Source organism: Mus caroli, unplaced genomic scaffold (assembly GCF_978045245.1).
Source record: "Mus caroli unplaced genomic scaffold, Mus_caroli_1 scaffold_6, whole genome shotgun sequence".
NCBI lineage: Eukaryota > Metazoa > Chordata > Mammalia > Rodentia > Muridae > Mus > Mus caroli.
The window spans coordinates 20,386,958-20,412,225 of record NW_028227261.1 but is presented as its reverse complement, the minus strand read 5'-3'; the positions used below and the strand labels follow the sequence as shown (position 1 = coordinate 20,412,225).

General features: G+C 45.1%; 1 protein-coding gene across 2 annotated transcripts in view; it reads right to left on the bottom strand.

The window, feature by feature from the left end:
- The window catches only part of Cdc42 (cell division cycle 42), a 37,434-nt gene extending 24,216 nt beyond the window's left edge, over nt 1–13,218 (bottom strand). For both annotated transcript variants that reach the window (XM_021159845.3, XM_021159846.3), the window contains exon 1: nt 13,114–13,218. The gene's annotated coding sequence lies outside the window, so the exon portion shown is untranslated. The remainder of the gene's footprint in view (nt 1–13,113) is intronic.
- Between the last annotated feature and the right edge of the window lie 12,050 nt (nt 13,219–25,268).

Sequence of the window (25,268 nt, the reverse complement as noted above, 5' to 3'; positions counted from 1 at the left end):
ACATAAAATAAAAAATTTTTAAATATTTTTAAAATGTGAATTAGAGCTGCAGAGATGGCTCAGCAATTAAACTGACTGTTCTTCCGGTTCCAGGGGATCCAACACCTTCATACAGAGAGAACACCAAATGTACATTAGATAGATAGATAGACAGATAGAGGTAGTGTGTGTGCGCACACACACACAGAGAGAAACCAGGTAACACCTGCATTTACCTCAGTTGAGGTGGACAGAAAGCAGCAAGGTTACAAATCTCATGACAAAACTCTAAGTCCTCTATGGCAATGGCATCAGGAGGGAGCCTTTGAGAAGAGGATTAAGTGTTAACTGGTGAATAAGATTAAAAAAAGCACCATCTCTTTACTTGAAAGCCAGTCCCACAAAAACCACAATCTGCCAGCACCTTCATCTTAGAACATACCATCTTCCAGACAAAGAGAACTTAGCTTCTGTTATTAGCTAGTCCTCAGTATTTCTCTATCACAACCCAAGACAGCTTCCACAGCAAGGCCCTTCATGGCTCTAGATTTTTCATCCTTTTTCCTTTGTTCTCTATGGTTCAGGTCTCCAGTGTACTCAAACATGCCAAGCTGCCTGCCTTCATGTCTTTAACAATACTCCTTTTCTCACAGTCCTTTTAAAAAATGATTTTCTTAGATTATTTTATGCATATACATGATGATTCCCTGGGACTGGAATTATAGGTAGTTGTGAGTCACCACATGGGTACTGGGAATTGACCCTTGACTCTCTGCTAGAGCAACAAGTATTCTTCACCACTGAGTCAACTCTCCAGCCTCCTTCTCACTGTTCTTGTATATGATTCTCCCTCACACCTCAGTCCAAATTAGTCATCAGAAAAATTTTTCTCTAACTATCCAATCCAAAGTCAGTTTCCTCAGTGGTGGTTTGAATACGAATGTATTTCATAGGCTTGTATTTTAATGTATTTGAAGACTTGGTCCCCAGTTGGTGGCACTGTTTGGGTAGGTTTAGGAGGTATAGCCTTGTAGGAGGAAGGGGGGGGGGGAGGGCTTAGAGATTTCCTAGTTCCTCATTCTCTACTTCCTACTTGTGGTTTAAGAACTCTAGTTTACTGTTCCAGATACCATGCTGCCTGCTGCTGCTGCCGCCGTGCTTCCCAAAGGCCTCTTAAACCTCTGGAACCAGAAACCCAAATAACTCTTCTCCTGTAAGTGGTGTTGGTCACATCACAGTCATAGAAAAGGAAGGAACATACCTTCTCCTCACACTCTACATCACCCAGTTTATTTTCCCCCTAATATGCTTGTGATTTTAAATTATCTTGTTTATTTATATGCTGCAGTAAGAGAGACAGATCCAGCAAAATAGTTCGGTAAACATGCTTGCTGCAAAGCCTGACAACTTGAGTTCCATCCCTGGAACCCATGTGATAAAAGGAGTGAACTGATTACCTGTGCTATAGTGGGTGAATATTCACTCCCCATTCAACAAAAATACTGAAATTAGCACACTTCCCATTGTATTCTAAAGGACAAGGACTCTGCTCTATGTCCAGAACACCAGCCACATAGTAGGCATTCACCTCCCACTGAATAAATCACACATCAAGCTACCTTACCATATCCCCGCTTTCATCCATTCTAGGTTATGCTATTTGAAAGTAGGGTTCTCTTTATCTCCCTCTCACAGCAGCTAATATAATATGGAGCAAGAAAAAAATAAATAAATAAAGGTTTAGTACCTTCAAACATTGTTATCAGCTGGGCAAGGTGGCACACACCTTTAATCCCAGTACTTGAGAAGCAGAGGCAGAGGCAAGCAGATCTGAGTTCAAGGTCAGCCTGGTCAATAGAGTGAGTTCCAGGATAGCCAGGGCAGAGAAACCCTGTCTCAAAAAACAGACAAAAAATGTTATTTAAAGTAGTAACATTGGGGGAAGCATTTGTTCAAAGACAAGTAACACTAACTTTTTAATTTATACATGTGTATACAGTGTGTGCATGTGCCATGGTGCAAATATCACTCAGTTCTCTACTTCCACAATCATTTCCAGAGGATCTGAACTCACGTGTCAGACTTGCTAGGTCTGATAATAATTCAGGCAAAGCAGCCGCGGTGGCATTGACCTATTATCCACCAACACTGTGAGGTTGAGGCTCGAGGCCTGCTATTGGCTCAAGACCAATGTGAGCAACATAGTGAATAGGACAACTTGGACTACAAAGTAATAGGATAGCCTGGACTGTCTATTAAGTAAGATCCTGTCTCAAAAAAAGCAAAACAGGTGCCTGGTTAAGAGCACTGGCTGCTCTTCCAGAGAACCCAGATTTGATTCCCCACATCCATATGGTAGCTAAAAATCATCTATAACTACAATTCCATGGTAGAGTATCTAGCATGAACAGAGCTCTGAACTCAATCCTAAGAAGGGTATAAACCCAACACAGTAGCACACACCTATAATCTCAGCATTCAAAAGGTAGAGAAAAGATTAGGAATTCAAAGCCATGTAACATGACTCCTTATGTTACACACACACACAGGAATAGTGTAAGATCAAGAGAGTTTAATGCAACAGAAAAATAAGTAACAACACACCACAGGAGTAAATGGTATACATTCTTAAACTGTGAAGAATATCAATATGGTAACACAGATATGGTGTTTCCAGCTGAAGTAGGGAGATCTCTGATGAGTTTGAGGTCAGCCTGGACTACACAGCAAGTTCCAGGCCAAGCAAGACTATGAAGTTAAGAGGTAGAGGCAAGTTGATCTCTGTGAGTTCAGGGTCAGCTTGGTCTACAGAGTGAATTCCAATGATGTGAGAATTTTGATTTCTTTAAAAACACTGAAATGTTATGTGATGTTTTTGTTTTCATCCCAGGTGTGGACTATGGAGCCGCTTCGGGTTGTCAACAGCAGCAGGCTGTAATGTGCCTCCTGCTCTGGCAGGAGTATAATTATGCCAGCTGAAGACGTTTTCATTTGGAATTCTGGAGATTCTTGAGATGTATAAAAATGCCAGAGCCCTGAGAGGCTGCTGCAGCTGCTTGCTGACTGCTGGCTGGAGACAGCCTAACTACAAAGATCAAAACTGCCCCAAGGAATTCAACGCCTGAATGAGAGAGCAGTTTAAGTCCCTTTCCCCTCTCACCTCCTTTCTCTCCTACCTAGTGGTGGGGGGTTGGGATAAGGGTGGAGTAGGATGGTAGTAGAAAAAGAACCCAATAAAGTAGCCAAAAGTATGGTTACATTCCAAAATAGCAAGCACTACACTGAGAAACCATGTATATAAATAAAACAAAATAACAAAATTTCAAAGTCTCAAAAATAGATGGATAGATGGATGGACAGATGGATGGTAGGAAGGAAGGAAGGAAGGAAGGAAGGAAGGAAGGAAGGAAGGAAATCTAAGCAACTAAGAAGTCTGATCTACCAGGACATAAGTTAGGAACTAAACCTCTATTTTAATAGGCTTGCTCTATTAACTATGCAAGTCAGCAAGATAGTTACATGCCTTAAATACGGCTCTCACTTTGGCTTTGTCTAGATTTGTCTTTTTGTAAAGTTAATTATTTTAAAATTTTTAATTAGTATGAATATTTTGCCTGCAGGTATGTCTACACCATGTGTGCCTAGTGCTTATAGAGGCCAGAAAAAGGTGTTCAATCTCCTGGAACTGCAGTTAGACTGAGTTAGGCAGTCTACTGTCTTCAAAGGCCTTCAGTAACTTATTGATTATACACGCTACACTATATACAATGCTAGAATGGTCAACATATATCACCTTTACAGGCTTTAAACGAAATTGTTAAATCACTACTTTCTCAGATTGCTAAAAATTTATATTATAAGCAAATGCCAAAGCTGTTTAAAACAGTAGCAAATACAGAAGACAAAATAGTCTAGAAAGAGTAAGTCTCTAGTTAGATGAAATATCAGGTAAAGGCTGCCAAGTCAAAGAAAACGAAGGGTTGAAAACATGGCTGGATGGTAGTCTGCTTGCCGAACACAAAGCTAGGGTTCAATCTCGAGCACTACAGAAAAACCAGCATGGTTGCAAAACCTGAAACTGAGCTCAGAAGGTAGGGAGAGAAAACTTACAAGTTCAGATTCATCCCTGGCTACACAGTGAATTTGAGATCAACCTGGGCCACATGAGACCCCGTGTCTCAACTTTAAAAAGGGAGGGAGGAAGGGAGAGAGGAGCCTAGGAGATGGCTCAGTGGGTAAAGACATGCTACCAAGTCTTACCCACCTCTTTTTCTCCAAACTCTTACCTCCAACCAACACACTCCCATGTACACACACTCCCATGTACACTTCATGACAGATTTGTCTCAGTCTTTCTTCAGTCACTGCTCTACTACCAACACTCGGAACTGTGACTGTCACTCAAAGAGGGCTAAAGTCCCTAAATTAAGACAGTGAGAGTGGTTTAGAGTGCATCAAGTTAAAACATGTTCTTTGGACTCAAAACTATAATATATTCCTCTAGCTTCCTGATCTATTGCTATCTACATAAAGAATCAAAAAGAAATTGGATGCAGCAGCAAAAGTCACCCTCAGATAAATCAAAGTATATATCCTGTGCTTGTCACCTACATCATAGTGTTGCCCAAAGGCTGAAGGGAATGTTTAAGGTGATGAAGCTAAGGTATAAAAGGTGAAGAACAAAAGCTAGAAGATACCTACAGAAGAGCTGAGAGGGTACTTTTCTGTGGTAGAATAGCAAAAACACCACAAAACATGGAGAAGCCAAACAGAACAAGCACAGAAAGCTGAAGGTGCTGGAGATGGAATTGTTAAAATATGTTGACAGCACACAGAACACTTCATTGTTTTGGGTGGAAGAATGCCTCACTAACAGAATGTTTCCTAAACCTTACTGATGTGGGAGGCAAGCACTGTTCCCTGCTGGTACTCAGGAGGAGGGATTCCCTGATATTGGCACAATTCTAACCTCAGCACAAATGCACTGATGTGGAAAATCCAAATTCATTTCTGTCTTCCTCCCTCTCTACCATCACCACATATTTTTTTAAAAGATTTATTATGCCGGGCAGTGGTGGCACACACCTTTAATCCCAGCACTTGGAAGGCAGAGGCAGGCGGATTTCTGAGTTCGAGGCCAGCCTGGTCTACAGAGTGAGTTCCAGCAGAGAAACCCTGTCTCAAAAAACCAAAAATAATTAAATATATATATTATATGTGAGTACACTGTAGCTGTCTTCAGATGCACCAGAAGAGGGCATCAGATCTCATTACGGATGGCTGTGAGCCACCATGTGGTTGCTGGGAATTGAACTCAGGACCTTTGGAAGAGCAGGCTGTGCTCTTAACTGCTGAGCCATCTCTCCAGCTCCCTATTCTTTTCTTAGTTTTCTTAGTTTCCATATGTACATATATAGATGTGTATGTTCGTGTGTATGCAGACACTTGAGTTGATACCTGAAAATCCTCCTTTATCCCTCCCCTTCTACTAAGGCAAAATCTCAGTCAAACTCAAAGCTCACTAATGTGCTCATCTTGCTAACCAGCTTGCTTTGGAGATCACATCTCTTACTTCTCTCTCAAGCTGTATTACAGATGGGACACCATGACCACTGACATTCCTCACACTTGATTTACACAATGAGCTATCTTCCCAATCCCTAAATCCCTTTTAAACCAGACAAATCCCCTTTAAGCCAGACAAAGGTTAGAACCTGATCCCCTAAAATTGTTTTTATATTTATTTTTATTTTGTGTGTATGTCACTGTTTTGCCTATACTATGTGTATGCAGCAACCACAGAGGATTTGCAAAAGAGGGCACTGGAGCCCCTGGAACTAGAGTTACAGGTGGTTGTGAGTTGGCGTGTGGAGGCTAGGAATCTAACCTGAGTCCTCTAGAAGAACAGCCAGGGCTCTTAACCACTGAGCTATCTCTCCAACCTCCTAAAATCAGTCCTGACTGTGTCAGACAATCTAAGCTTTGCAGTGACTCTGTAATCATGATCTTCAAAAGATGGGTGTGTGTGTGAGATGAATGCACATGTATGTGTAGGTGCTCTAGGAGCTGAAGCTACAGGTAGTTTTGAGCCCTGCAAGTGCTGGTAACCAAATTCTGATACTGAAGGGGAAAAAAAAAAATCAGCCAGTGCTTAAACCATTAAGTCAGCTCTCTCTAGTCCCACAGTATTTCCTTCTGTGGACCTTCAAACTGATAATTCTGCCATTTTCATTTCATTTCCTCAAAGTCAAGGTCAACTTGTGAAACTTTAACAATATGTTAAAATGAAATGCCAACCCTCATTGTAAGCATGCCTGTTCAGAGCATCAGGTGACAATTTCACTGTATTTTATAGTGGCTTTGACTGTCCATAAGGGAATCTGAAAGTTTTTGTACACTGTTAAAGATTATCTGCCTAGCTGGGCATGGTGGCACACACCTTTAATCCTAGCACTTGGGAGGCAGAGACAGGCCAATTTCTGAGTTCGAGGCCAGCCTGGTTTCAGAGTGAGTTCCAGGACAGCCAAGGGAACACAGAGAAACCCTGTCTCGAAAAGTTTAAAAAAAAAAAAAAAAGATTATCTGCCTAAGTTCTGATTAAAAGATCATAATTCTTAGAAAAAGTATCTTAAACAACGAGCAGTTTTGTTGGGCAATTATTAACTGATATTGTTCTAATAAGAGAACTCTCTTCCTAATCCTAGTCTACAGCTTTAAAGTTAAACAAGTGTACAGCCACTCTGCTATCAATCATCCTTGAAATCTGGGGAGATCGACTCAAGGATCTTACAAACCAAACTCTGAGGACACTCAGGTGCCTTTAAAAATAGCAGTCTAGGCCATGGAGACGGCTCAGAAGGCAAAGGCGGTTGCCTCAAAAGCTGGACCAGTCTAGTTCAATAGCCAGACCCATTTGGGCAAGAAAAGAGCTAACTTGTTCTCCCTAACTTGTTTTCTGACCTCCACGTAAGCACATAAGCATGTACACAGTAAATAAATATGGTCTGTTGTTTTGAGATCAGGTTTCACTGTGTAGCTCTGGTGTCCTATAACTCTCTATGGAGATCAGGCTGGCCTCAAACTCAAGCTTCTCAAATGCTAGGTCAAGGCTTGCATCACCATGACCAACAGATTTTTTTTTAATTTTTTTTTATTCATTCATTCATTTATGTGTATGAGTGCTCTATTTGCACATATGCCTTTGTGATAGAAGAGGGCATCAGATCCCATTATAAATGGTTGTGGGCCACCATGTGGGTGCTGGGAATTAAACAATATCTGGAAGAGCAGCCAGTGTATTTAACTGCTGAGCCATCTCTCCAACCCCTAATTTTTTTTTTTTTTAAATGAGCTATGTGCTAGAAATGCAGCTTGGTTGACAGAGTGCTTGCCCAACATTCATGAAGCCCTTATCTCCAATACGCACATAAACCTAGCATAGCAGTACATGCCTCTAATCCTAATATTTGGGAGGTGGAAGCAGAAAAAAACAGAAATTCAAAATCATATGTAACTTCACAATGATTTCAAGGCCTGCTTGGGATTCAGGAGACCCTGTCTCAAAAAAAAAAAAAAAAAAAAAGAAAAGAAAAGAAAAGAAAAGAAAAGGAAAGAAAAGTGCTAAGTGTGTATAGCTCAGAAGATAACAGTTTCTACTATGCAAACCTAATCATCTTGAGTTCAATTGCCAGAACCCATAATGATGGCAAAAGAAAGTTGTCCTCTTAACTCCACATAAACTGTGACACGAATACACACACAATTTAATTTTAAATCACATACATGCATACATACATACGCACACCCCACAAACTCCAATTTTAAGTCATGTTTACAATTTTGTGTTGGGCCACATTAATAACGATTCTGGGCCACATCTGCAGCCCCTGCAAGTATTTGTGACAGAGGGAAACAAAAAAATGTGAAGGAGCTAAGAATCTCCACTGGGAATTTTTTTTTTTTTTTTTGGTTTTTCGAGACAGGGTTTCTCTGTGAAGCCCTGGCTGTCCTGGCACTCACTCTGTAGACCAGGCTGGCCTCGAACTCAGAAATCCACCTGCCTCTGCCTCCCGAGTGCTGGGATTAAAGGCGTGCGCCACCACGCCGGGCGTTGGGAATTTTTTTAGGATTCACGAGATTAGTCTGTAGGAGGGAAGGTCATAAAAAACATTCACCTGTGAAATAAACACAGCTTCTGAAGGTCAGGGGTAGGGCCTAGGAGACAGTGACAGTGAGAGCAGCGCCTACACAGCTCTGCCTGCAGGTAAGTAGTCTTGAAAACGTCATATACATTCACTGATACAATCTTCCACACTGTGAGGCAGCTGTTGTTACTAGCCTCATTTTTTGTTTCTATTTTTATTTGAGACAGGTCTCATGTAGCTCAGACTGCCATCTAACTCCTATGGCCAAGACTTACAATGACCTTAAACTCATTTCCCTGCCTCCTCCTCCTTCTCAGTGCTGGGATTATAGTTGTGAGTTACCTGTCAGGCTTGCTAGCCTCATTTTTCAAAGGATAAACTGAAGTCACAAGGCATGACCTAAAATTGCACATGGCTAATAAATGACAGATCAAGGATTTCAACTCAGGCAGTCTGGCTCCAGAATCTATGCTTCTAACCACTCTAAGCAGCAGCAACAGCTCAAGAATACACATCAGCAGAATTTAAGCAACAAATGGAAACAAAGAACCTCAAGAAAATAATGTGTAAGAAGTAGAAAGTGTTAGAGAAAAGAAAAACAGTGAGCAACACAGCCAAGTCATTAAGTTCTCTTTCTATGTCAGTGTACCCACACTGCAGCATTAACGACTAATTCTAGGTATTAAGTTGTAGAAGAAAATGATCATGCTGGACAGATGGTTCCTCTGTTAAGATTACCTGTTACTCTTGCAGAAGACCCAGGTTAGCTCCTGGCATGAACAGCCAGCAGTGATTCTAGTGCCAGGAAATCCCACCACATTTTCTGACCTTTGTGGGCACCAGGCACACACACACAGTACACATACATACGCACATGCAAACAAAATACTCATTCACACAAAATAAATCTAGACACATACTAATTCTAAGCTGGGCCTGGTAGCTCAGGTCTGTAACCCTAGCTACTGAAAGAAAGTGAGATAAAAGTAAGGAAAGTTCAAGGCTAACCTTGGTAACTTAGGAGACTCTAATTTTAAAAATTGAAAACTGAGCCGGGCGTGGTGGCGCACGCCTTTAATCCCAGCACTCGGGAGGCAGAGGCAGGCGGATTTCTGAGTTCGAGGCCAGCCTGGTCTACAAAGTGAGTGCCAGGACAGCCAAGGCTACACAGAGAAACCCTGTCTCGAAAAACCAAAAAAAAAAAAAAATTGAAAACTGATTTTTTTTTTTTTTAAGGCATGGTCTCATGTAATTCAGACTAGCCTAGAACTGCATGTCACCAAGGTTGGCCTTAAACTTCTTCCAGATTCTTCTGTAAGATTATAGAGATGTGCTGCCTTGACCAGCTTCTTAATTCTTCTCAAAACTGCAAGGAAGAACACCATGTAGGTGTCCTTCATTAGGAATAAACAGTCTGAGATCCACGTCCCAGGGTAACTAGTGAAGAGGAACTCTTAACACCCTAAACTAACACCAGCAGTGGCAGACAAAGTGGAATAGCACTAACAAAAAAACGCTTCAGTAAAAATACTTTGGATAGAAGAGATGAGCAACTAAAAGTAGAAACTCACAAGGGGCAAAACATCACATGACCAGGAAACTTGACACAGCAGGGGGTGAAGAAAGGGACAGAAATAAGCTACTATTTGCAAACACATAAATACAGGAAAATGAGGAAACAGGTTAAATCTGGATTTGTTTTAGAAGAATAAAAGAATAATGTCCAGATGACTTTCTAGTTGATGGCAAATTTTCCAGATAGTGTAGCTGTAGAAAACCCTGTACTAAACAGATGGATAAGGTCAAGCAAGAAGAGCTTAGCAAGTTTCAGTGAGCCCAGATTTGGATACGGTTGACTAGGCATATAAGTAAACAAATCTGAGGAAACAAACAGGAAAGCCTATAGGATGTGCAGTAAATGAATAACCCTCAGACATTATTACCAAATTTACTCATTCAACAAATATTTATTAAAGCCCACCATATGTATGGCAGTATCCTACCTAGGTGCCAGGGATACAGAATAACCATACCAAGTCAAAGCCCTGACTTCCCACAACTTACTTATGTTTGATCAGGGGAAACTGGCAGCAAACATTCTGCAAAGACTGAAAAGGCAGTATCAGAGAAATAAAGAATAGCCCTTTTACATTGAGGAATATAGAGAGCTGTTTATGGGAGAAAAATACACTCAATATGAATTGTTCCCTTTCATAAGAGATCTTGTAATTAAATGCCCCTTATCCTCTTTTAAAAAAAAAACTAAAACTAAAATGGAAGAACCACTTAAGTTATAGCCCTATGAATCAGTTTGACTGTGCACTCAAGCCCCATCAATGCTCCTCCAAAAAGTACATTAGACCAAAAAAAAATTTTTTTTTCGCAGTATACGTATCATAAAAGTAACTAGAAATGTGGGGCAGCATTAGACTCAGTGGGTCACAAAAAAGAACAAGAGTTGGGAGATGGACTCACTGAGGGGAGAGCTAAGGGACAGAGGAGAGAGATAGGGTGGTCAAAATATAAAATGCTTTACATACATGTATGAAAATCTGAAATAAAATAGTCTATAAAATATTTCAAGTACAAAAATATTCCTAAGAAAACAAATCTTTTTGCAAAGATTTGTAAACTTTGTAAACTTTAGACTTGATGGGTTTACAAGGATCACTGGAGCAGGGAGTGTGTTTACTAAGCACAGGTATTGTCTCAATATGAAAACATCTTGAATTTAAATAAGAGTTTAACAGAATATAAGGCACTTTGGGGTCTTGAACAAATTGTTTAAAAACAAACTCCTTGTAAATACTCAGTTGCCAATCTCTTATGTCAAATTCAAACTAACTGTGTTTTTAATTTTTATTATTATCGTGTGCATTTATGTGTACACATACACACTGGCAAGAGTGTGAAGATCAGAAGACAGCTTTTGTTTTTGTTTCTTCAAGACAGGCTGTGTAGACGAGTCTGGCCTCAAACTCAGAGTTTGCCTCTGCCTCCCCAGGGCTGGGATTAAAGGCTAGGACCACTAAGGCCCAATGGAGAACAACTTTGGAGGGGATTCACTCCTTCCACTTTGGGTTCTGGGGGACCCAACTAAGGCAGTCAGGCCTGTTGAACAAGTGTTGTTATCCACTATACCATCTCACCAACCCAAACTAGTTAATTAAAAAGAAAAAAAAATGGTGCACATATAAACCTTTTAAATATAGGCTAAAAAAACCCACAATAGTAGGTGAGTACTCCAATTTTATATTCCTATATGTCACATTAAGGCTAACAAATGTATTTTGGAAGATTCAAGCTCCACAACTACCAACTACAGAAAGCCAATTTGAATCCACCACCCCAGTATTTTACAAACACCATTTTCTATACAAATGAGCAATAATGGGAAAAGTCTTGTTCAAACAAGAGCCACCCTTACAGGGATGCACAACACACTGGATATCATTTGCTTTGCAGTGTTAATGTTCTTCAACACTAGTGTGTACTACAATCAAAGGCCACACCATTCTAGTGATCTAAAAATATTACTCAAGTTTTTAGGGTTAGAAATTAAAATCAAGGTTGGTAATTCAAGTAGCTCATGCCTGTAATCCCAGCTCTTGAGAGGCAGAGACTAGGAGGTCCCTCTATGTTCAAGGTTAACTGGGGCTACATATGGAGACCCTGTCTCAAGATTAAAAAAAAAATCCAAAAGCCCTTTTAATGGTAAAACTAAAACATGCAACTTTGAAGTTGCAATCCTAACAAAGACAAATCAGGGGTATGACTAAATTCTCTTTTCAGCTCATCCTTCAAACCATGCACTGAAGTTGGGTTCTTTACATCAGGTAAGTCACAATTAGTGTGGCAAAGAATTGCTCCTGCAATTCACCCGAGTATATAGTCAAGGGGTCCTTTAAAGTTCATACCTACACAAGTGACTGCAGACAGTGTATATATTCCCTGACCAAAATAACTTAAACCTAAGATTTTGAACCTTCCGTATTTTAGGTGCATCTCAGGCAGCCTGAAGACAGGCAAAAGGATTTCAACAACAACAAAAAAAAAAATTGCCACTTTACTCTGAACCAATGTGGAATGACCCACAAAGGCCGCAAGATGCTGTCTTAATTTGGATAGCCCTGACTTGTAGGAGTTAAAACTCTCACCCCTTATGCTGCGATGACGTAATCTTCCACACTGAATTTCTCCCGGAGTTAAAGGGGTGGAAAGAGGAATTTACAAAATAGTAATAATAACCGACAAAGAAAATTTCCTGCTAGGAACGAGGAACTGAGTAAGTGGCCAGGCGGGGTTTCGGGAGGTGCTTAGGCAGGTCCCGGATGGCAAAGAGGCCGGCCCCGGCAGGAGAGCCCCGGGAGCCGCGGGGCAGGAGAGGACACGGCGCGGGGCTGGAGACCGCCGAGGGGCGCAGGCGCAGAGCCGCCCGGTCCGTCACCTCGGCCCCGGCCCGGCCCGGCCCTGCGGCCGCAGTTCCGCTCCCCTCCCCCGCCAGCCGCAACGCGTCTGTGGCGGGGCCGGGGAAGCAGGAAGTCGAGGCCCACAACGGAGAGACAGCCCCCGGCCTCCGACCCCGGTCCGGACCGGGCGTCTCCCACCCCGCGCCCCCGGGCCTCCGGAGCCCGCGGGCAGCCGGAGGGGGAGGGGAGCGGGTGGGATGGGTGTGCCCGGTCCTCTCGCCGCCGCCGCCGCTGACAGCTCGGCCGGGCTGTGCCCTCGGCCGCCGCCATCCCCGGCCGCGCAGCGCCGCCATTCCGGCCCCAAGCCTCGCCGCGACCCCTCCTCGCTCCCTTCAGAACCCGGGCCGGCGGGCGCACGCGACCCCGGCAAGCCCTCCCTCGCGGCCCGCCGCCCGCAAGCACCGGGATGCCCCCGCCCGCGAGCCTCCTCGAGAACCGAGGGAGGACGGGGGTACACGCGAAGGGGACCGGGCGACGCAGAAGACGCTCCCGCAGGGAGGCTACTCGGGCCCCGCACTCACCTCAGCTTCTCCGCCGGGGCGTTGGCAGCACTGCGCGGGGCCTCCTCGGCAGCCGGACAGGGGCACGCGCCTGACGTCAGCACGCAGGGGACGCATGGTTGGGTGCCCGCGGAAGTGGGAGGGACAAAGAGAGAGAAGGGGCTGAGGGCGGCTCGGACTCCGCCCCTTGTCGCGCACGCGCGCGGGCTGCGTTCCTTGCATGCTCAGGTTTGCTCTCTGCGCCTTTTAACGGTGATTTTTATCCGTAATAAAACTATGAACAGCGATGTGCACGGTGTTGTAACTAAAGTTTATTTTGAGTCTTGCAACTTCGTGAAGAAAAGTGTTGTAAATATGTTTTACTTTTATATTTTTGTTTATTTTATTGAGACAAGGTGCCATTATGTAGCCCTTGCTATCCTAGAATGGCTATGTAGATCAGGCTGTCCCAGAACACAGCAATCCTACTGCCTCTGCTTCCGGAGTTCTGATATTTCAAGAAATGTACCACCATGCCTGAGCTGTCTCTCTCTTTTGTTGTTGTTGTTGTTGTTTGTTTGTTTTTTGACAAGAGTTTCTTTCTCTGGGTAGCCCTAGCTGTATTGGAACTTGCTGTGGAGCCCAGGCTAGCCTGGAACTCAGAGAATCCCTTGCCTCTGCTTCCTGGGTGCTGGGATTAAAGATGTGCATCACCATACTCAGGCTACTGTTTTTGGTGTTTTAATGACTTGAAACGTGATCTCGTTTAGCACAGCCTGGATTTGAACGCTTAACTAGGTACCAGAGGTTGATCTTGAACTGCTAAGCCTCTACCTCCGGAAGTGCTAAGCTTGTAGGCATGCCCCTCCATAGCCTGCCTCTTTGCTTCTCTGAGAGAGGAAGTGACTTGCTGTGCACAGCTTTATCTGTCTGTTTTTGGAGTGGGAGTTGAGTATCACCCTCGGTTTTGTTTAGAACTAAAGACTTTCGCCCCTCAAAAAGTCCTGCATTTACTGTCCCTGAGTGTTCTCCCCCGGCCCCTTTGGTTGTTTCTGACCTATCAAATCCTTCTCTTCCCTGTCATCTCGGCGCCTGTTGAATAGCTGCCTTCTCTGGCCGTGTACTAGCTGCTGGAGAATAGAGAGCTTAGCCTACTGTCAGATGCTCCCCAACATTAGAGGAAACCTTATCTCAGTAATGTTCACTTGCGGGCTGGAGATGTAGCCCAGTCGGTAGAGAGCTTGCCAAGAATGCACGAAGCCCCACATTAGTGCCTCAGTACCACATTCATAATCCAAGCTCTGGGATGGACAGCTGTAATCCCAGCACTTGGGAGGTGGAAGCAGAAAAATCTATGGTGACCCTTGGTTGCATAGAAGATTCAGAGTGTCCTAGGATACAAAACATCCATTCTCAAAAAACAGGAGGGTGTGTCGTTGAGGAGGCAGAACTCTGAGACCTCAGATGTGTGCTCCTGCATCCAGCTTTATGTGGGCCCTAGGGATTGGAACTCAAGTCCTCACACCTGCACAGCAATCACTTTGCCCTCTAAGCCACCTCCCAGCCTGCAATCTACTTCTTTCAAAGCTATACTGTAAACATCGTTCTGTATCGAACGAAGCCCCACTTATAGCAAGGCTGCATTCTACCCTGTGGGCATTTCCCTATGTGGGCAATCTCACCCTGTAGGGATCGAAGTTTTCTAGCCTTTCTCCGATGCCAGGGAGGACCCAGGGCCCACCAGATACTTGGCAAGTGCTCTACCACTCAGCCACACCCTCCACTCAGACGACCATAAATGGCAACTTGTGATTACAAAACAAACAAACAACCAAAAAACTCATCAATTTCTTCGGCTTGAGAGAGAGTACAGTTTTCTCTGTTCCCAAAGCAGGTTGGCTGTGTCCTTTCTTTTATCCTGCCTCGCAGTCCCATGAATGTCCCAGACAATGTCTGGCCTTTCCACCAGCTGCTCTATCTTGATGGGATGTCACCCAAGTGTTTGGCTTTTCCTCATCTATTCTGAGGACAAGGACTAACTTTGTCTCTTGGGCTGATTTTTTGTCAGAAAGTACCCTTGACCTTGACCTTTCCACCACCCCAAGTTGGAGTGGGGTTACTCCTTGACCCTAATCCCTTGCTGCCAGCCCAGATGCCAGTCTCTCCTGCCTCCTTCCCACACCCCAGTCCTCCTAGCTCCAGCTCCGTTAAATGAACAGGATGGCAGGCGGCAGGTGTCTTAGGTAGGATTTCTATCGCTATGATGAAACCCCATGACCAAAAGCAACTTGGAGAGGAAAGGGTTTATTCGGTGTATGCTTCCACGTTGTAGCCCATCATTGAAGGAAGACAGAACGGGAACTCAAATGGCAAGAATCTGGAGGCAGGAGCTGATGCAATGGCCATGGAGGGATGCTGCTCACTGCCTTGCTCCCCCTAGCTTGCTCATCCTGCTTTCCTATAGAACCCAGGACCACCAGCCCAGAGATGGCTCACTCTCAATGGGCTCCCCTGACAATTACTAACTGAGAGAATGCCCTATAGACTTGCCTGCAGGTTGGTCTTATGAAGGCATTCTTTTCAATTGAGGCTCCCTCCTCTCTGATGACTCTAGTTTGTGTCAAGTTGACATAAAACTGGTTATCATAGGGTGCCCAATTCTACCTCACCTGTAGTTCTGGTTCAAGCATCTACTTCTTGTCTCTCATAGTCTCTCATTGCCATTTCTCTTGAAGCAGCCTCAACTCCGACTTTTTAAAAAATTATTTTATTTTATTTTATGTGCATTGTGTTTTGCCTGCATGTATGTCTGTGTGAGTGTGTCGGATCTTGGGGTTACAGACAGTTGTGAGCTGCTATGTGGGTGCTGGGAATTGAACCCTGGTCCTCTGCAAGTCAGTGCTCCTAACCACTGAGCCACCACTTCAGCGCCCTCGATCCCAGCTTTAATGCGGCACTAGAGATGAACCTGAAGCCATTCCTACCTGTAGGGATAGGTGTGTGTAACCCAGGTTTGATCAATCACTGCAATGCTGAATCAGCAGCAGGCATGGGACCCAGTGAGACTCTGTCCTAGAACCTGGTGAGAAGTGTCCAGTTAAACGAATGGAGGTGCTGAGGGCAGGTATTACTCCTGTCAGCCAGCCTCTTAACTCCTGAGAATGGGATCCACACAAAGCCATATGCAAAAGCAAGACCCAGGAGCTTTGTGCTGTCCGCTGGGTGCGGGCTTTATTCAGTATTCAGTCTCATTAGCCAACAAATACCCTCCCCTGCCTGGACCAGGCTGCATGGGTTTCTATCACAAACATGACTTTTTTTTGTTTTTTTTTTTTGTTGTTGTTGTTGTTGTTTTGTTTTTCGAGACAGGGTTTCTCTGTGTAGCCCTGGCTGTCCTGGAACTCACTCTGTAGACCAGGCTGGCCTCGAACTCAGAAATCCGCCTGCCTCTGCCTCCCGAGTGCTGGGATTAAAGGCGTGCGCCACCACGCCCGGCTTGACTATTTTTTATTCCCCTGTTTGTTTGGGTTTTTTCCCAAACCCTCCCTTGGTGCTGAGCTTATTTCTCAGAGCGCTGTAGCCAAGACTTAAAGAGGAAAAAAAAAAAAAAAAAGGTACTGTATTGTGTGTGTGGTGTGTCCACTGAGCCATCTCACCAACTCCAAACACCAGGATCTTGGATAAAATTGCCCTGCCTCCTTGTCTGCCCCTATGCAGTGCCACACCTATGCAGTACCACACTCTACTGCCTCTCTACATAACTCCCAGGTCTCCATCTCATCCAGGTCCTGATACCACGCCCATCTCCAGATTCCCAGCCACAGGGAAGCTCCTCTCTCTTTATTAGGTTTTCCCAGGTTTTGACAGGGTGGTGCTGTGCTGCTCTGACTTACTTCACACTCATGCCACTCAGGGTGGCCACAGAATCCTGAGCCTCCTGCCTCCCCTCCACAAGGGCTAGAATCTCAGATCTCCTTGCCCACCGCAGACTTGGAGCACAGCCTGTGTGCTTCCCCTCCTCCTGTCTGGAGATCCACTCCTCTTTTCACTATGGTTCAACTCCTCTCCTCCGACACACCATCATCTTTGCTACAGCTCTGAAACTTCCCAGTCACTCCTGTGATACTTTGTATTTAAATATGGGGATGGCCTGAGAGATAGCTCAGTTAAGAGAACTAACTGGTTGTTCTTCCAAAGGACCTGCCCTATATTTGATTCTCAGTACCCACATGGAAGTTCACAACTACCCGGAGCTCCAGTTCCAGGGGATCCAAAGCCCTCTTCTGACCAGGTCCTCAGGTACCAGGCACACACATACATAGTCATACATGGGAGCAAAACTCATACTCATAAGAAAAGAAAATAAATAGCTATCTTTTCATTTAAAGAATATCATAGGGCCTGCAAGATGGCTCAGTGGGTAAAGCACCTGCTGCACAAACCTGAGGACCTGAGTTCAAATCCCAGAACCTGAAGAAAGGTGGATGGCGAGAACAGACCCCCATGAGTTCTCCTCCACAGGTATGTTTTAGCGTGCCTGTGCAGGAGCACACCCTCAATAAATGAAATGTTTTAATGTTTAAAGCTCAAGGTCAGCCTGAGCTGCACAAGAACTTGTCTCAAAAGGAAATGATTCGACATGTGTGGTGAAGGTTATAGCTAAAAGGGGGGTCCTTTGCCTCGAGTACAGAGTTGACCTCACAACACACACACACACAGATACACACACACTAACATTGCACAATGACTCGTGAATGAACAGAGTGGCACTCTTTCCACAAAGCCAACTCCCCCTACCCCTGCCAAAAGTGATCCTTGCCCCTTTCAAAGCCCCAGAGCACTATGGGTGCCCTTGGGTAAGCCCCGGCATTCCCTCACAGGTCTGTCCAGGCTGGGTCTGTCTCCTGTGGGATCCCAGCGGCAAACTGATGCCTTGAACATGAACCATGGAATGAGCAGGAGGAGCCTTGAAACTTCGAATGTACCCTACTTGTCCCCAGTGCCTTTGAAGAAAGGAAAGCAGGAAGATCCAGGCCCTGCATACAGGAGACTGCCCTGTGGTCTGTGTTCCTGGGATTTACCTGAGTGAAGTCTCATTGAACACTTTCCCATGATTCATGAGAAAAGTACAAGAAGAAACAACATAGCCGGGCTGGAGAGATGGCTCAGTGGTTAAGAGCACTGACTTCGCTTCCAGAGGTCCTGAGTTCAATTCCCAGCAACCACATGGTGGCTCACAACCATCTGTAATGGGATCTGCTGCCCTCTTCTGCTGTGTCTGAAGACAGCTACAGTGTACTCATATACATTAAATAAGTAAATAAATCTGAAAGAGAGAGAGAGAACATAGCCATTGTCATAAAATCCCAGCTCCTGGTATCATCCGAGGGGCTCCCATCTGGACGGGAATGGGAGATGCTCAAGGCTTGAGGATCAGGGCATGGACATTTGCTTCATGATCATCCATAATTTTTGCATATCTGTTTTATAAGTTGGTTTTTCTCACAAATAATGTTTTATAGATTTTATTTCATGAAGATTATATTAGAATAAAATAAAATATCTTTTAGCCAAACACAGTGGCAGATACCTCTAATCCTACACATGGGAGGCAGAGGCAGGGGGATTTCCACAAGTGCTAGGCCAGCCTGCGCTGGCCTTTTTAAATAGGTGAGGATGGTTTGGCGGTGGTGGTGTACATCTGTAATTCCAGCACTCGGGAGGCAGAGGCAGGCAGGTCTCAGTGTGAGGCCAGCCTGGTTTACAGAGTGAACTCCAGGATAGTCAAAGCTACAGAGAAAGCCTCTCTCAAAAACCCAAAAAAGAGAAAGAAAGAAAGAAAACAAAAACAAATAGGATGATAAGCATAGATTGCACCCCATCAAAGAAACTTCTCTTTGCAACAGATGGAGACCACTACAGAAAACTTTAACCAGTCAAAACTCAGAGCTGTGCAGTCCCAATGGATACACCTACAAAATACTCTCACACCTAAGACTCAGGGAACATTGTGGAAGAGGGGGCAGAAAGAGTGTATGGGCCAGAGAATTGGAGACTTTGCTGTGAGATAACATCAGAAGCTATGCTTGTAAGGCCTCACCAACATGGCCACCACGCCACACCGAAGGGGGAAAACCCATGAGGAGAGAGCCCTACAGAAAGAAGTAGAGGTGACTGAGTCAAACAGGCCCAAACAGAGCTGGTCCTTCCTAGGGAAGAGCACACCAAATGGTTGTCCAGTAACAAGTGGCCAGCCCAAAAAACAGATATACAAATGACATTATATGGACCCAACAGGTTATATTTAGGAAGGTGTACCCCAAATAATATATGCATGTAGTAACATGAAAAAATGGGGGTGGGGGGAGAGAAAAAGCCATAAAATTGAAGGAGATCAAGGAGGACACCATGGGAAGGTTTGGAGGGAGGAAGGGAAGGGAGAAATGTTATAATTAAATTACAATCTCAAAAATTACAACTGAGCAGTAGTGGCTCACGCCTTTAATCGCAGCACTTGGGAGGCAGAGGCAGACAAATTTCTGAGTCCGAGGCCAGCCTGTTCTATAGAGTGAGTTCCAGGACAGCCAAGGCGACACAGAGAAACCTTGTCTCGAGAAAAAAAAAAAAAAAAAAAAAAAAAAAGCGGGTCCGATGTCATTGCCTATTTGAACTTCTAGCACTTGGGAGATAGAGACAGGAGGATCAGGAGTTCCAGGTCATCCTTGGCTACATATTCATACAGCAAGCTTGCAACCAGTCTAAGGCTGGACCTTAGAAAGAAAATCATGCTGTGGGGGTGGGGGTGGGGGTGGCACACATCTTTAAACCCAGTTCTCGGGAGGCAGGAGCAGGTGGATCTCTGAGTTCGAGGCCAGCCTGGTCTACAAAGTGAGTTCCAGGACATCCAGGGCTACATAAAGAAACCCTGTCTCAAAGCCATAGCAGAGATGTGGCTCCCTCGGTACAGTGTTAACCTGGCATGCACAAAGCCCTGGGTTTGATCCCTAACACCATGTAAAGTTGGAAGTGGAGATACTCTGTCTTAGCGCTTGGGAGGTAGTGGAGTGTCGGAAGACCAGAATTTCAAGGTTATCCATGACTACCCAGCTCAGGCCTTGCTGGGAGCCCCACCCTGCTGCTGGACTCCAGATGCCCTCCAGGAATGCCTGTCCAGTCTATGTGGCTATGCAGCACCTGCAACCGTAGCCTGCTCCATGGCCCAGGCATCCATGAACCGTGCCACCCCTCCTGCTATCCTCCCCAGTCTGTGCCCACAACATGGGCTTGTCCAGGGACCTGGACCTTTGCTGGAGTCAAAGAAACAAGGACTCACTCAACCTGTTCTCTGGCTGACTTTCCTTTGACTGGCCCAGGCTTGCCCACTTCATCTCCAGACAAAGCTAGGTGACTGAAGACAAAGACATGGTGGGCAAGGGAAAGTGAAGAAGAAGAAGGGAAAAAAAAAAGCTAAGCATCTCTGCCCTTGACCAGTAGGATTCAATGAGACCCCCCCCCCCACACACACACATAAGGGTGAAGCCCTAAGAGGAAAGCAATCTGAGAACTGCTCTTGTGAGCAGTTAATTGTCTCTGTTCACCTCGATACCTTATCTGGACCACACGCTTGCTCACTGAACTCCAGCAAGCTGTGGTCTTTGCTGTTTTCGTCTCGCACAGATGTTTATCGCGCCTGCCTCTTCTGTCACTCAGCTGGCTCATCCCCCTATCAGTCTTGGTAGGAACCTTGCCTCTTTAAGGACATCCATTCCTTTTTTCCCCCCAGACAGGGTTTCTCTGTATAGCCCTGGCTGTCCTGGAACTCACTTTGTAGACCAGGCTGGCCTCGAACTCAGAAATCCACCTGCCTCTGCCTCCCAAGTGTACCACCACTGCCCGGCAGGACATCCGTCCTTCCTGATGGGGTGTAAGTGGCGCCCCAGCTCTGCCTCACCACAATGCTTCACTTCCCTCTAGGGGTTTGTCACAATCTCCAATGATCTCACTTCTTTATTTTTCTTCTGCTCTGTCTCCTCCGGTTAAAAAGGCTGTCTAAGGGCTTCCGGCGAGGCAGTGCCTCAAAACAGTGCACTCCCTCGCACTGGGCCATGCTTCGTGATGCTCTTTTCAAGTGGCAATGTCATGGAATCAGCTGATGGCCATTGACCAGTGGGTGGAAATGAAAATGTGGCACATATATCCAACAGAATACTATTCAGGTATAAAGGAAAACATGGGGGACATTATATGGAGATAAGTCAGGCTCAGAAAGACGCTCCCTCCTGAACGTAGATCCTTGCCTTTGGTTGTTACAAATGTGCATCCATGTGGGGATGAATGGGAGTGAAGGGCAGGCGATCAGGAAGGAACCTGTGAGAACTGAGGGAGAGAAAGACAACAGAACAAAACAGAAGAGGAGACACAACAGGGAGAGGAGGGGGGAGGGCCAGTGAGGTGGCCCAGAGCTCGAAGCAGTTGCTGCTAAGCATGACAACCTGAACTCTAGCCTCAGGACCCACATGGTGGGCAGAGAGAGCAAACTCCTACCTGTTTGCCTTTGACTGCCACACAGGAACTATGGGATATTAGTTAGCTATTTGCAAAAAATACTAAGTCACTCAGTAAAGATTTGAGCACTTTTTTTTTTTGAGATAAAGTTTTAAATAGCCCAGGCTGGCCTTAACTCCCTGTGTAAGCAAGGGTGATCCTCCTGCCTCTACCCCCTGAGTGCAGGGATTGCAGATCCAGCAGGAAATCTTTTTTTTTTTTTTAAGATTTATTTATTTATTATTATCTGTAAGTACACTGTAGCTGTCTTCAGACACTCCAGAAGAGAGAGTCAGATCTCATTATGGATGGTTGTGAGCCACCATGTGGTTGCTGGGATTTGAACTCTGGACCTTCGGAAGAGCAGTCGGGTGCTCTTACCCACTGAGCCATCTCACCAGCCCCCAGCAGGAAATCTTAATAAAGAGGTTTGTTGGCCCTGGGAAAGAGAAAGCCAAGAGAGATGGGAAAAGGGGAAGACTAAAATTCAGTGTGTGAAATATACAAATGAGAGATTTAAAAAAAAAAAAAAAAAAAGACAAAACTCACCTAATACTTAGGAGGCAGAGACAGGCAGATCTCTGTGAGTTCGAGGCCAGCCTGGTCTACATAGTGAGTTTCAGGACAGTCAGGGCTATGTAGAGAGACCCTGTCTTAATAAACAAACAAACAATTAATTAATTAAGTTGATGGTGTTGAAAGGAGGACCCAGCGATGGCTCAGTGGTTAAGAGCACTTGTTCTTCCCCCTGGAGTTCATGTCTCTAGCTGCCTATGAATCAGAAAATGGCCTAGTCGGTCATCAGTGGAAAGAGAGGCCCATTGGTCGTGCAAACTTTATCTGCCTCAGTACAGGGGAACGACAGGGCCACGAAGTGGGAGTGGGTGGGGTGCTTTTGGGATAATATTGAAAATGTAAATGAAATAAATACCCCCCAAAAGGAATGTTAAAAAAAAAAAAAGAGCACTTGTTCTTTGTAAATGGGATCCAGGTTCAGTTACCACCACCCACATGGTTGCTCACAGTCATCCTCAATTCCTGTTCCAAGGGATCAGAAGCCCTCTTCTATCTTCCACAGACACCAGGCATGTACATGGTGTGCATACACCCCTGCATTCATACAAAAACAATAAAAAATTCTTTAACCAGGGGGTGGGGTGGGGCACAAGTCATGGTGGCACAGACCTTTGACCATAGCACTCAGAAGGCAGAGGCAAGTGGATTTCTGTGAGTTCGTGGCCAGCTCGGTTTATATAGAAAGTTTCAGGGCAGGCAGACTATAATAATAATGATGATGATAACAATGGCAAAATGCCAGAGAGACAGAGAGACAGAGGAGAGACAGAGAGACAGAGGCAGACAGAGGCAGACAGGGGAGGGGTGAGACTGTAGATTGCCTTGGCTTAAGAGCTACTCAGAAGAACAGGATGCAAGAGGCAGCTGAGAAAGAATGACTTGGTCCTCCCTGAGCTGTAGGCTCAGACAACGGATGCTGACTGAGATCGTCTGCACCTCAGGTGCTATTCTAGGCTGCTCCTACCTGAGAAGACACAGAAATCAGACAGACAGAATAGCTCAAAGACGAGGTGCGGTGTGTGTGAGCTCATATACCCTATTAAGCCCTAGAAGTGATCATGGGGCCCCAAGATGTCAAGCAGCTGGGTGTAGTGACTCATGCCTGTAATCACAACACTCCAGAGCCTGAGGCAGGAGGATTGTCATCAGTTGGAGGCCAGCTCAGATGTCCTAGTGAGTTCCAGAGCATCCTGGACTAGTGCTAAGAGATCTTGTTTGAAAGAAAACAACAAAAACAAACAAACAAACAAACAAAAAACCCACTAAATTTCAGCTAACTAGGGGCTGAGTTTGTGGCCAGAGGAAGTGGCTGCTTGAGCTGAGTTAGTGGCTTCCTGCCTAGGAGACACACCCAGTTTCTGTGCTGGGCAGTCACAGTTGTTGCTAAGTACCCAAGAGCCCTCCAGCTTTCATACAGAGAAGCCAAAAGCTGAAAAGGAAGTAGCCGCTGGTAAACCCTCCCCCATTCCTCCTCCTCCTCTTCTTCTTGGTTTTATTTCTAGCCCTGTCCCCATCACAGGAAGCAGCAATTTCTTTTACTTCTTGTTCCCACCCTAGAATAACATTTGATGGTCTCCTCTAAGCTGAAGTTCTTTGTGACCGCCTAAGATCAGAGAGCAACCACGAGCTTCCCACCTTGTACTGGTGCTGGGCTAGTTACAAAAATGAAGAGACTGCTCCTCCTGAAGCCAGAAGCATAAGCCAGGAGGGTGTGCTGCTGCTGCTGCTGCTGCTGCTGCTGCGACGAACCTAGACCAGAATGTGGGAGGGAACCCTAGACATATGATACATATTTGCTGAGGAGAAGGGACTGAGAAAGAATCAAGTCTAAGATGTCACAGTAGCATACTGGAGTCCTTCAGATGTTGCTTCAGGCCAGAAACCACAAAAGAAGCCACTAGTGTCTGTTATAAAGAATGAGGGGCTGACCAAATGATAGTAGCACATGCCTCTAATCCCAGTACTTAGGAGGCAAAGGCTATCAGATCCAGCCTAGTCTACAGAGAGAGTTTCAGGACAGCTGGGGCTACACAGAAAAACCAAAAAAAAAAAAAAAAAAAAGGAGCCGGGCGTGGTGGTGCACGCCTTTAATCCCAGCACTCTGGAGGCAGAGGCAGGCGGATTTCTGAGTTCGAGGCCAGCCTGGGCTACAGAGTGAGTTCCAGGACAGCCACAACTACACAGAGAAACCCTGTCTCGAAAAACAAAAACAAAAACAAAAACAAACAAACAAAAAAAGGACCGAGGGGCTGGATGGGAGCTATTGAAATGCCTTAACAGTTGAAAGTACTGGATGCTCTTGCAAAAGACTCACTCAGGGGTTTGGTTCCCAGCACCCATATAGCCACTCACAATCACCTATAACCTGTAACTCCAATTTCCAGGGAATCAAACTTTTGCTTCTGGGGTCCATGGGTTATCATACACACTTGAAGTGCACACATATACCTGTAGGCTAGACACACACACACATGAATTTTAAATAGCAATAATAAAAGGATCTGGGTGCTGCTCAGTGGCACAATGCTTGCCTAGCATGCGAGAAACCCAGGATTCAATCACCAGGAAGGGATGAAGGAAGCCAGGCATGGCAGTAAACACCCGTACTCCCAGCACTTGGGAAGCTGAAGCAGAATCATAAACTCTAAGCCAACCGGCACTTTAGGGTGTGAGCCAGTCAAAAGAAAAGGAGAGAAAGGGGGGAGAAGGGGAAAAGAAAGCTGGAGGTGCTGCTGGCACCCGTAATCCTAGGACAAGGCCTAAGGATAAGGACTTCAAGGTCACCTATGACTACATAGCAAGTTCAAGGCCACTATGAAGCTATTATGAGACTATCTCAAAAACAAAAACAGAGGAGCCAACAAGGTGTTTCCTGGAAAAGGTGCTTGCCACCAGCACATGCCTTTGATCCCAGTACTCAGTACTTGGGATGCAGAAGCAAGAGGACTCTGCGAGTCTGAGGCCAGCCTGATGTACAAAGAGAGTCCAGGACAGCCAGGGCTCTGTTACACAGAGAAGCCATGTCTTAAAAAGCCACCCTCCTCTTAAAAAAAAAAAAAAAAAAAAAAAAGGCGGGT